This window comes from Equus przewalskii, chromosome 4 (genome assembly GCF_037783145.1).
Source record: "Equus przewalskii isolate Varuska chromosome 4, EquPr2, whole genome shotgun sequence".
NCBI classification, from domain to species: Eukaryota; Metazoa; Chordata; class Mammalia; order Perissodactyla; family Equidae; genus Equus; species Equus przewalskii.
Window position 1 is genome coordinate 5,659,543 of NC_091834.1, and position 12,688 is coordinate 5,672,230.

General features: G+C 43.3%; 1 protein-coding gene across 37 annotated transcripts in view; it reads right to left on the minus strand.

The window, feature by feature from the left end:
• SRPK2 (SRSF protein kinase 2) overlaps nt 1-12,688 on the minus strand; it is a 228,861-nt gene that overhangs the window by 169,764 nt on the left and 46,409 nt on the right. Inside the window, exon 1 of one of the 37 annotated variants that reach the window (XM_070617118.1) lies at nt 11,669-12,036. The exons of the other annotated variants lie outside the window; for them this stretch is intronic. The gene's annotated coding sequence lies outside the window, so the exon portion shown is untranslated. Of the gene's footprint in view, nt 1-11,668; nt 12,037-12,688 lie in introns of those variants that run through there. 37 annotated transcript variants of the gene reach the window in all.

Consider the following 12,688-nt stretch of genomic DNA (forward strand, 5'->3'; position numbering starts at 1 on the left):
AGAAACTGTATGCCCATGAAATGTTTATTACAGTTCATTCGTTACACTGTTAAACAGCAAAAAGAAAAAAACACCTGTAAAAATCATAAATGTACAATGAGAAACACTAAATAAACTGTTCAAAATTTAGTAAAATTTCATTAAATCATTCTCGCAAAGAAAATTCAGGACAAAGGGAATAAATAGGCTGTAGAATGTATTAACCATAAGACTCATAATCGATTTTCTAATAAAGACCACCAAAATATTATCAATCCCTAATCAGTGAGGTTCAGTATTTTTTCCCTTTTATACTCTTTCGTAAATTCAAAAGTTTTTGCAACAAATAAGTATTACTTTCATATTTAGAAAAATAACACACCACACACACAAACCATCAGCTAAACTGATGACAGGATTCCAGTAACACTAACTACTCTACAGTTTCAGACCCTAGGCAGCTCATTTAAGCTGTGTGGGTCTGTTCCTTCAGAGATAAAATTCAGAAGCTGCACTAGACGAGTGGCTTCCAAACTGTGAAATCGTGCGTTTCCACTGTTCCAGTACCCAGCCCAGAAGGAACGCCCACATGTTAACGCTGTTCCCGACTGTCGACCAAGGGCTCACGGCAGCGCCCCCAGAACCTGCCACGCGAGCACGAGGATTCAGACCCCCGACTCTCATCTCAACCTTCTACCTTTGATGCTTTAGATACTGCACTCCCGAACACGATTTCAATTAAAGAAAAGGTTCCACTGTTTCAAAGTTCTAGAAGCACCTGACCAGGAAATCCCAAAGTCCCCAGCAGTCTGACGCAGTTCTACACACTACACGCCCGCATTCTCAACCCTCTGGCAAGCCTAGAACTGCGCTCGGTGAACACAAATAACAAACACCCAGGTTAACTGTATTCGGCACGAGTCTAATACACTGCTTACCAAGTTTCTGTTAATTCTGAGATTCTATGATCATTTTCCTCCTAACCTGTGCTCACTCATAGATATTAGTCACTAAAAATTTTCTGTAATTACTTCTTAGTTGGTGTCCTGAAACTCCCAGCCTTTTCACACAAAGTAAAATGGTATACTAAATGAAAGGACAGCTTTCAGGGTAATCCCAAAAGCGTGCCTTCTAACTTGAAGGGAGAGAGCTCTCGAAGTGGTGGAAACCTCTCAGATTACGTTCCGAGGACGGGCCAGCAGCAGGCACTTGTGTGGGCTGTCTGCCCTCAGTCAGGACACCCTCGAGCGCAGCTCTCCCCCAACGTGAAGAAGCACTTCCACAGCGAACTAGCACAAATAACTCTAAAACCACCGAGCCCGCCAGACAAACGACCTTCCTGACTTCTAGCCTGGGCAATATTTGATTCCTTGACCTTATTCCAGTCTTACAAGTGAGAGCAAAGATCAAGTAAATACCAGTTGTTTCCATGAGCATCTTTCTAATCAAGATTCCTATTATTTTTAATAGCAAAAGGTTAATGACAAGATAAGGAAGAGAGTGACGCAAGGACACAGGTGATACAAGGACAGGGCAACATTCCCCTAAGCTCTGCATCAGACTCTCCTTCCACGACCCATGACGCCACCTGAGGCAAGCGTGGCTTCGGGAAGAGCACATGGCTCTGATTTCACCCCGAGTTTGGCTGCAGCCCACTGGCCGCTCCCCACTAGCTCAACGACCTCAGGAAGCTGTGAAACCTCCTTGGATCTGCTTCCCTCACCTGCAAAGAAGGGTCAATAATATCTCTATTTACAGGATATTCAAGAGGCTTAAATGAGAACGAATGACAGGAAAGTCACAAATATTTGTCCTCGCTCCTTCTCCACGATACCTGAAATTAGACTCTGGTTTGATTCTCTTTTTTTCTGGGGGGGGGGGGGGAAGAGCTGCCACAGCAATTCCACAGCGGGAGTGTCCACCTCAGCAATTCTCAAAGTACGGTTCACAAATTCCAAGAGATCAAAACTATTTCCACAATGATACCAAGACACTACAGTCATGTGTCGCTTAAGGAGGGGATGTGTTCCGAGAAATGCGTCCTCAGGCGATTTCATCAATAGCACGTACTCGCACAAACCTAGATGGCACGGCCCACTACACACCTAAGCCATATGGTGCTCATCTTACGGGACCACCGTCGTATATGCGGTCCCTCACTGACTGCCTTGTCTTCATGCGGCCCACGACCGTATCTGCCTTCCTCGCTGTGCTGACCTTTGCACTGACAATGTAAGGGCAGTAGCGGGTGAAGTGCTGCCCCTTGGCAGCAGTCAAGGCAGTGGCCCCAAACAGCATGCGCAGTCACTGTGTTCTTCATCGACAAGGACCTGCGGTTCAGGTGACACCAGCTTCACTTAAAAGGGTTCTTGAGAAGGAGTGAGACGCTAATTTCATTAAATCTCAGCTCGGAGCACTAACATTCCACCTGATGAGATAAGAAGCGCTTCTGCTGCACACGCTGTGTCTCGAGGACAAACACCTGTGCGGCTGTTTGAGTTGCCAGCAGAGCCATCCCTTCTTCCAGGGGACGCCCTCCCACCTGACTGACAGACAAGCCACGGTTACTCCAACCTGGATATCCGGCAGACAGAGTCCCAAAAATGAACGAAAGCAGGCTGCTGCTTTAAAGAAAACAGCTGATGCAAAGACACTGGATGAGTTTAAGGATTTTTTTCTTATATTTCAGCCAAAATAACACATTGCAAAAGACTGAAGGCAGAAGCCTATATAACAATCTAGCTTCTATTAAGCCAGACATTAAAGAGATTTACAGAAATATAAAAAATGTCATTCTTCTAATTTTCACTTTGAAAAGTATAGCTAATCTTTCATTTAAAAATATGCTGTTTAGAGAGAGAGGCCCGACTCGGTGCGCGTCCTGCTGAGGACCTGAGCAGCGGTGCGCACACCGATTATGCAGTGAGCAAGGCAGGAAAAAGCACTGGAAACGTCCAACATGGCAAAGAGAAGTATATTTTAGGGTGGTAAGAAGGAGACCCCATGGCCAGGCAAGCTTTCAGATGGTTATCCTGTTTTCAATGTCAGAGTCCTCAGCATGAAAACAAAAACAAACAGTCCAATCAACGGAAAACAAACTATAAAAATCTAACAATAGACACGGACGAAGCTTGAAGACATTATGCTAAGTGAAATAAACCAGTCACGAAAGGACAGACACTAAATCCACGTCTGTGAGGTGTCGAGAGTAGTCAAATCCAGAGGCACAGGAGGCGAGTGGCGGCTGCTGGGGACTGGGGCGGGGGTGTTAACGGGGACAGCGCTTCAGCTGGGAAGATGAAAAAGTTTTGGAGCTAGATGGTGACGATGGCAGCCCAGCAATGCGAATGTACTTAATGCCACGGAACTGTACACTTACAAACGAGTAAAATGGGAAATTGTATGTTATGTATCTTTTACCACAACTAAAAAAATAGTTAGGGGCTGGCCCCGTGGCCCAGTGGGGGAAAAAAAAAATGCTGTTTATTTTAACATGCATTGGCTTTACTATTCTTCTTTTAAATGAATTGATTAACATTTTTTAAGTTTCTCAGTTTTAATTTCTACTACAATAAGTATCAATAGATATAAACCATGTGAAAAAGTTCTTTGGTCTCCTCAATAATTTTTAAGAGTCTAAAAGAGTCCTGAGAGCAACACGTTTAGGAGTCCCTGTCTGTACCATCCCCAAGCTCCCTAATTCAGGCTATCTGAATAGTCAGAAATATCACTCAGCACTTGAGCCTTTTATGTTCTTTCTGTACAGCCTTAACAGCAAAGAACATGACTAAGCTTACTTTTAGTTCACCCTTCAGGTGACAATACAATAGCTTAATCAACCTTTTTTAATTACTTTACTTTTTCTTGAGACAAGCTTCCCCACCTCCTTGGAAAATGTGAATAAAGCCCTAACTCTCGAAATCAGAACTCAGGCACCACCGAATGCACGCAATTTCTGGGTTCAAGGACAATGTCCTTGAGTCTCGGCCACAGATCCCAGCACAACACCCTAAAACTGAAGAGAAGCCAGGTGTCAGTATGTCACATGTCCAGTTCTTAACTACCGCATTCCAAAGACAGTTGCAAATCGAATGACTACAAGCCAACTTATAAAACATGAATTTACGTACATGAGTAAAATTCATGTTTTAAAACACAACGCAGGCAGTCTTTTCAAGTAAACCAAGGAGTCACGTCTCAACCGAAATAAACACAACCCCAAAAGAGTGAAAATGAAATGTCACATATAAAAAACCGCTTAATTTACTCAGTATTTCAAAACTGACGAAGTCAAAGAAAAACATATGTTCACAACATCACCCTTCACATATCTCTCATTTCTATGAAAATGTAACTAATACACTATTTTAAAATTCTAAATGTGCTAACCAAAGACTCTCAATTTTTCATCATTCAAGAGTCCTTTTCAATACAGCAAAGAGTTACAATCAAAATAGAATTATCTACTATTAAACACTGGTCACTCAGAACACAGGGGTGTAAGGACAACAGCCTCCAGGTGTTTACGGTTTCATGAACTTTTTTAACATTCATTAGCAACACTTAAGGCTTAAAATTACCTTCCTCTCTGTCTCTTTCTACATTCTTGAAAATTTAGTTAAGAAACATATTAACGATTAACTTGAACAAGCTTTTGTTTTTATTTTCAACATCCTCTCTTAAGTTTAATCCAGGAGGGGGAAAAATAATATAAGCTGCTGCTTAAGTTTTTTTCCACTTTCTTTTCCAAATAATCAAGTGTTCTTTTTCTAAAACTCCAGTTCATCAAATCTTTAAACAGTTATAATCCTTTCTAGCTGCAGTACTGTCTGCAGGTTGGTTTTATTCTATGTTTAAGACAAGTAAATTTCCAAGAGTAAAGCAACATCTATGCTTCAAAAACACATGCACACACACATTCTTTCTCTCACAATCAGAGACACCACAGCCCTAACAAGGCTGGAGAACAGACCTTGGAAGCTAACGGTCAAATCTCACTCAGCACCTCTCACCTTAATTCCCCTAACACAAAAATTTTGTCAATTTAATCATTTGGACGAGGCAAAAAGAGGAGCTGCGTATGCAAAATATTTATGTTAAACAAAACATAAAGCAAATTTACCAATATTATTTCTTTGGTATTTCTCATTTAAAAAAAAACATTAATAATCACCTTGAGAATAAATTAGAGAACAAACCATAAATTTTCAGAAAAGGCAACCAGTAAGCCTACTTCCACAGTATTGAACTGCAACAGGCAAACTAAATAGATATTATAAGAAGTCTCAAAGGCCAAAATAAAAACAGTACTAATTTAAGCATTTAATTTAAATAGTTACATTTATAAAGCAAATTTTGCATTCAAGTGACAAATCCCTATTTACCACCAAAAGCCAGACTGTGGCCCCAAGATACCTTTTCACATACAGCTCCCCCTGAGAAGTGAATTCTAGACCACCCCATCCACATACACACAGAAATAAAAGTTTGCACACCAAGACCCCTCAATGGGGAAAGCACAATCTCTTCAATAAATGGTGCTGGGGCAACTGGACATCCACATTCCAAAACACTGAAGTTCGACTCCTACCTCACACGATATACAAGAATGAACTCAAAATAGATCAACAACCTAAATATAAGAGCTAAAACCATGAAACTCTTACAAGAAAGCAAAAGGGTAAAAGACCTAGGACCATGACTCTGACAACAAATTCTTCAATTACATAAACAAAAGCAGGTGCAACAGAAAAAAATAAATCAACTGGACTTAATCACAATTAAAAATTTTCTGCATCAGGGGCTGGCCCCGTGGCCGAGTGGTTAAGTTCACACGCTCCGCTGCAGGCGGCCCAGTGTTTCGTCAGTTCGAATCCTGGGTGCGGACATGGCACCACTCATCAAACCACGCTGAGGCAGCATCCCACATGCCACAACTAGAAGGACCCACAACGAAGAATATACAACTATGTACCGGGGGGCTTTGGGGAGAAAAAGGAAAAAAAATAAAATCTTTAAAAAAAAAAATTTTCTGCATCAAAGGACACTATCAAGAAAGTGAAAGATAATCTGCAGAAGAGAAAATATTAACAAATCCCATATCTGGTAAGGGTCTAGTACCTAGAATATATAACACCACAACTCAACAACAAAAAGACAATCCGATTAAAAACTGGGCAAAGGACTGAAATACACACTTCCCCAAAGATATCAAATGACCAACAAGCATGTGAAAAGATGTTCAACACCAGTAATCAATAGGAGGATGCAAATAAAAACTATAATAAAGTATCACTTCACACCCACAAGGATGGCTATAATTCAAAAAAAGGAAAGAAAAAGGAGACTAACAGGTGTTGGCAAAGACATGGAGAAACCCTCACACATTGCTGGAGGGAGTATCAAATGGTGTGGCCTCTGGGGAAATCAGTTCAGGGGTTCCTCAAAAAAAGTTACACACAGAATTACAATACAATCCAGCTGCTCCTCTCTGAGGTCCACAGCTAAGAGAAGTGAAAACTGACACACAAACTAACACATTCACACACCTTCAAAGCCAAAAGGTGAAAACAGCCCAAACATCCACCAACGGATGAATGGATAAACAAATTGTGGCATATACATATAACGGAATATTATTCAGCCATAAAAAGGAATAAAGTACTGATTCACGCTACAAGTAATGAACCTTAGAAACACGTGAAATGAAAGCAGCCATACACAAAAGGTCACATATTGTTTGATTCGACTAAATAAAATGTCCAGAATAGGTAAATCCATAGAGAAAAATGCAGACTGGCGGCAGCCAGGGTTTGGGGGGAGGGGCGATGGGGCGCAAGTGCTTAGTGGGTATGGGATTTCTTTTTGGGGTGATGAAACATTGTGGAACTAGACAGAACTGGTGACTACACAACACTGTGAATGTACCAATTGCCAACGGACTGTTCACTTTAAAATTGTTAGTTTTTTGGGGCCAGCCCGGTGATGCAGCGGTTGAGTGCAAACGTTCCAATTTGGTGGCCCGGGGTTCACCGGTTCGGGTCCCGGGTGCAGCCATGGCACCGCTTGGCACGCCATGCTGTGGCAAGCATCCCACATATAAAGTAGAGGAAGATGGGCATGGATGTTAGCTCAGGGCCAGTCTTCCTCAGCAAAAGAGAGGATTGGCAGCAGACGTGAGCTCAGGGCTAATCTTCCTCAAAAAAAAAAATTGTTAGTTTTATGTTGTGTCAATTTCAGCTAAATTTTTTTTTTAAGTTGGCACAGACGTCTCATTTGCTGGTCTATCCCTCTCCACCTCAGCCAGAAAGGCTCTCCCCAGCGCAGTGGTCCCTCAGGTCCCCGCGGCTCACAGCCTGGCTGCAGCTGACGAGAAACACTGGGTAAAATGATCTATGAAAAGAAACACTAAGAATGTACATTTACATAAAGACTGAAATTTTATGCTACGGAAAATGCCTCCTTAACAAATGTAAAAACAAACGCAGGCAAAGCCTTCAGGGAAGACGGCAAGTCTGCATTACCACCACCGATATTAGAAAATGTCAGCCAGCAAACGACTTCCTCTGGGTTCCAAACTTTCAAACCACAAAGGCAGAGCTGCACGGAAACGTCTCAACAACACCTACCTATATTTCATACTTGAGACATTGCAGGCAGTGCATTGCTTTTTCAAGGGCTGATTCTCAATGCAAATAAAGTTATAATACTGGCAGTGTTCAGAACGTTAAGAACAGTAAATTCTTTCTTCTCGGTTACTTACTATGTAACTGACTCAGCACCCAAGTGTACAAGATGCTACATAATAACACAGAACACAGGGAACAGTGTTTCTTGCCTTTCAGTGAATATTTTAAGGACAAAATGGAAACAGTACATTAATTTCCAAGAAGTAGAAATATATCTACATTATGTATAACACTACATAAATACATCCACATCATGAACACTACAGTGATGATCTGAGGACAGACCACTCACCTTTCCCTTAGTGGAGACCAGCGAACTGGCTGGAAACAGACACCTAAGGAAGCTTTCTTCAAGATAAGAAATACCAACTCAAGCATGCACAATAGAAACAAGTTTTGGGGAGGATTCAAACTGTCTTCCCTTAAAAGCACTGTGACCAAACAACTCATAACTGGAAAGCTAAAGACTGCGCAGTATGAACAGGCAAGGTTGGTACCCCTTTGACTTGGGAGGAATTCCCGACACTTACTGGGTGTGTCCATCAGGCGCCATGTGGAGTTTTCGCATCCACCACTGAATAGTCAATAAACCTATTCTTCCCGTTGTAAAGTCCAACCATGTATACTAAAGGAGGTACATTGCGAATTAACTGCAGCCACTCATCAGTAACAACCACTTAGAGGTGGTTTCATTCAAGCAAGACTTCTATGAGTCCCAACTGTATCCTCCCAAAAGGGGGCTCTTAACATCCCTACATATATAATTTGATAATCAAGTGATCTATGCCTTCATCCAAGTCAATGAGAAAAACGTTTAACAAAACGGGACCAAAGACAAAGTATTTCACCTCGCCACTAACAAGCTCTTTGGAAGTTAGTGACTTATTCATTAATACTTTTGGAGAATAGGTGTTAAACTATCTAGGTATACAATTACATAAACCACACTTCTCAGCTCTTCAACAAAGTGTCGCAAGACTATCCACGCCTGTTGAAATCAAGACCCAGCATGGGTAAAGGAGCCTGCTGGCCCCGCTGTAAAGATTCTACACCGTGCTGCCCACGCGAAGCAACCAAGAGCCAGAAACGTCAAGACACAAGCTCAGTTCACACACCATCTCAGTGGGTAAACTAAGACTAGACACCAGGTCTCGTGACAAACTCTGTTTTTTAAAAAATGAATGCATGGTATTATCTAACAGCACCATCTTTCCTTAGTTCCTCAGGCCTTAAGAAACTCAGAAGCAGTTCTTGACTCTTCTCTTCTCTCACACCCGATCAGTAAATCCAGTCAGCTCCAGCTTCAAAGTCAGTCCTCGATCTGACCATTCCCACCCCTCCACTGAACCTGCCCAAGCCACTGTCACCAACCCCCCCCCCAGCAGGCAGACTGCGGCAGCCCCTCCCTGGTCTCCACGTGCCCCTTCCTGCCACTCTACAATCCATGCCCCATACAGTGGCCAGAGTGACACTGTTTGTTTTTTTTTTTTTTTCAGTTTTGAAACAATGAAATTGCAGGAAAGCACACTTCAAAGGACTTCTCTCCCCAAACCACCTGAGAGTTAGTTGCCAACCTGATGCCTAATCACCTTAGGATGCTAAAAACAAGGATGGTCTGGATAACTGCAATAAAGTCACCAAGATGACACAATTTAAGACCGATGGTTATGGTAATTTAATCCTCACACCTCGCGGCAGGCCACCTTATATGGTGGGGACAGCCCCGGCCCTGCCTCCCGTGCAGTCTGCTCTGCCCTGTCCTTCGGCTCCCCCACACCACGCCACCGTCAGAAAGATCCTGTGTCACCCTGCATGGGCGGACTCCTGCGACAGCTCCCCTCCCACTTGGGCCAGATGCCGCTCTGGGCCACAACAACTCCCACACCCTCTCCTCACACTGTCCCACCTAACGGCTTTAGGACTGACTCGTTCAGGAAGAAGGGTAAAGGGGAGTGACCACTTTTAAACGTACACAGATTATTTCACTCCTTTGCTCAAAATCCTCCAGTAGCTTGTTAATCTTTCTCTAAATAGAATCCAAATTCTCTTCCATGGTCCCCTAGGTGCTACAGAGCCGCCCCCTGCCTTTCTGCATCACTTGATCTAACCCACGCTTGCTGGTCTTTATTCTGATTTCAAACACAGTAAACTCTTCCTCACCCCGGGGCCTTTACATTTCGTGTTCCATCACCTCGAAAGCTCCCCACACCCCCAAATCCAGCAGGTCTCTGTTCTGGCATCATTTCCTTAGAGGCGTTCCGCAGTCCCTTCCCCATCCACCACCCCACCCCGACCCCTCCCCTTGCCTTCATTTTCGTTACAGCACTGATGACTACCAGGTATTATATCATAATACATATGTATGCATCACCCACAGGACAGAACAATTTCTTGTTTACTGCTCTATCCCCAAACCAGAACAGCACCCAGCAGCTAGCAGACACTGAATGTCTGCATGACGGCTGAATTCTCCAAGAACCCGTCTAATCAATCATAACGCCATCTTACACCTATATGACATAGTAAAGATGTGAGAAACGGCTGCATAATTTAAGATACTGATGCTGACACTGTATATGGTGCTTTACAGTATACTATTACTTGCAACAGTTCTGAGCAGTGTGTTGTTTACTTTCTCTTCTTCACAAACAGACAAGGCTCAGAAAAGTGCAACAATATGCCCAACGTTATGCCCAACGTTACACAGCCAGTAACTGACGAGATCACGACTGGAACGCGGGCCTTCTACGCACGCGAGCTCCTCTGCACGTGTGCCACCAGTCAGTCACCCTCAGAATCCCCAACATCCTCTCCTTTCATCTTCCAAAATTACCGGAATGTTCCAAAATTACTAGAGGTGCAGAAATACTGTAATTTTGAAGCCTACCTATAAATCTGTGTCTTACTGAAAGCATAATGCATGACCGACGACAGCTCCATCATACAAAGGCTCTGTTTTTAAAGAATTCAAGCAAATGACCCTCGATAACGGGCATTTTAGCACCATATTCCAGGAGTCAGCACACTACAGCCCACCACCTGTTTCTATTAAAACAAGGTGAGCTAAAAACAGTTTCTACATCTTTAAATAGTTGGGAGAAAAATCAAAAGAATACTATTTCATGAGACCTGAGAATGATTAGTAGTTCAAAGTTCAGTGTCCAGAAACACAGTCTGACTGAAACACCATCATGCTCACCGTTCAGATATTGTCCACTGCTGCTCTTGCACTGCAATGGTCAAGTAGCTGCGAGAGAGATGTGGCCTGAAAAGTTGAAAGTACCGTCTGGTCCTTTACAGAAAAAGCTGGTCAACCACCACCATAATCTCCTGACTCTGTGCCTCTCTCCCACCCTCTGACCTCCAAGGGGCGTTCCTGGACCTTCTCCCTGCCACCGCACCCAATCTCGGCCCCTCCCTCTGCCTCCATCTGAGACGTGTACCTGTCTGCTACACATCTGATTCCCACCTGGGTTACAAGATGCTGGGGGGAGGCCACTTCTGCGTGTTCACACCGTATTCCTGGAGCCTGGCAGTGCCCAGTGATACTTGCTGGATGAATGAAAGAACACAAGGTACCAAATGCAGACGAGCTGATCTAAACAATCTCAAACTTACGAGAGTTTCTTCTAGAAGATACCCAAAAGAGATTGCCAGACTTCCAACAGAGTCACACGAATGACTCTGTCCCTCAACTCATTCCAGTCACAAACCCCAACATCAGACAAAACAGATCAGGGCAGGAAACTGCGAAGTGGGCTGTAAATCAACCTGCAGCCCAGCAGTAAAAGGTTTTAACATCATCAACAACAACAACACACAGGAGAAACGAAGGGTCCGGGCTCAGATGTGAGTCTGCACAATACCAATCTATAGGATGGGCCACAGACCCCCGGTTTTAATCACCCCCCCTCCAAGAATTTTTTTCCCCCACAACGCCTGAATCTTTACATATTTCACCAAGTCACAACGCCTGTTAGTCACCTAATTTTTTCACTCACCTTACAAGAAATCGCTTTTTAAAATACAAAGGGATCTGAAAAGCTAAGAAAATAACAAAATCTCACGCATTAATGTGGACTAAAGCAGTTTTGATAGTGAGACAGAGAGAAAACAGAGAGCAGGAGTTTGAGGGAGATGGAGCCTGAGGCCCGCGGCAGACTCAGGTAAGGCTCTGAAGCAGGGGGCTCAGGGCAAACCAAGAGTGCCAGGAAACGGGCGAAAGGGCAGCAAGAGCGGAAAAGGTGCAGAAGGGAAGCGGGCGCCTTCCGATACTGACACCGTTCACCTCCCCCAGGCAGACAGGCAGCCTGCAGAAACAGGGGGTACGGGCTAGTCTCTGCTCTGCGGCTTAAGAACTCTGTTAGAGCGCGGAAAGCTCTTCGCTTCAAAAGAACGACGAGGAACCAATGTAAAAGGATAACAGAACTAGACAATTACCATTTGCAACCTACAGTTGCAAAAGATAGATTCAGGCAAGAAACATCAAGAGACGTTAAAACCACTGCGTAAATATAAGAATAGATATTCACACAGTCTCAAACTATCTTATTAATTCCAAAAGCAGAAAGAAACCTCTACAATCAAAAAACCGAGAAGACAGCATTTTAACCAAGTGATTATTACCATCAGCAATAATGATGCATCTGTGCATCTGTGATGCATGAGAAGGGTACAACATCACCCATGTTGCATTCCTGTCAAAAGTATTTAACCCGGGCTGGTCCCGTGGCCAAGTTCGCGCACTCTGCTTCAGTGGCCCAGGGTTTCACCAATTCGAATCCTGGGCACGGATATGGCACCGCTCATAAAGCCATGCTGAGGCAGCATCCCACATGCCACAACTAGAAGGAACCACAACTAAAATATACAGAACTATGTACCAGGGGCCTTTGGGAGAAAAAGAAAAAATAAAATCTTTAAAAAAAAAAAGTATTTAACCTGATTTTTTTTTCTTCTTCTTTTGGTGAGGAAGATTGGACCTGAGCTAACACCTATTGCTAATCTTCCTCTTTTTGCTT